We start from the raw sequence: 333 nt of genomic DNA, 5'->3' as shown, positions 1-333 counted from the left end.
TTTGTTTTATGCCACAGTAAGTCAATGAGTAAAAGATTTCGTAAATATATCCTATCCATGCTGCACTTATTGTTACTAGGGGCAGGGGCACTCCTTATAAAAATGTTTTTGTAATCTGATAAATATTATATACTTTGTACATTGTGTACTATATTACTATTCGAAAATGAATATTTCACATTCAAATTGTATAAATAATGTTTACTTAATATACTTCGATTGATTTTTATGATCTATGTAGATATTTGTTATTCTTAACTTATATCTTCAAAGTCAAAAGTCTGTCTTGTTTCCAAAAGAGATATATGAAAAAGTGTAAAACTACCTAGTAAA

The sequence above is a fragment of the Ceratina calcarata genome, unplaced genomic scaffold, assembly GCF_001652005.2.
Source record: "Ceratina calcarata isolate Rehan_Ccalc_2016 unplaced genomic scaffold, ASM165200v1 scaffold221.2, whole genome shotgun sequence".
Classification (NCBI taxonomy): Eukaryota; Metazoa; Arthropoda; class Insecta; order Hymenoptera; family Apidae; genus Ceratina; species Ceratina calcarata.
Note: the sequence above shows the minus strand (reverse complement) of the source record.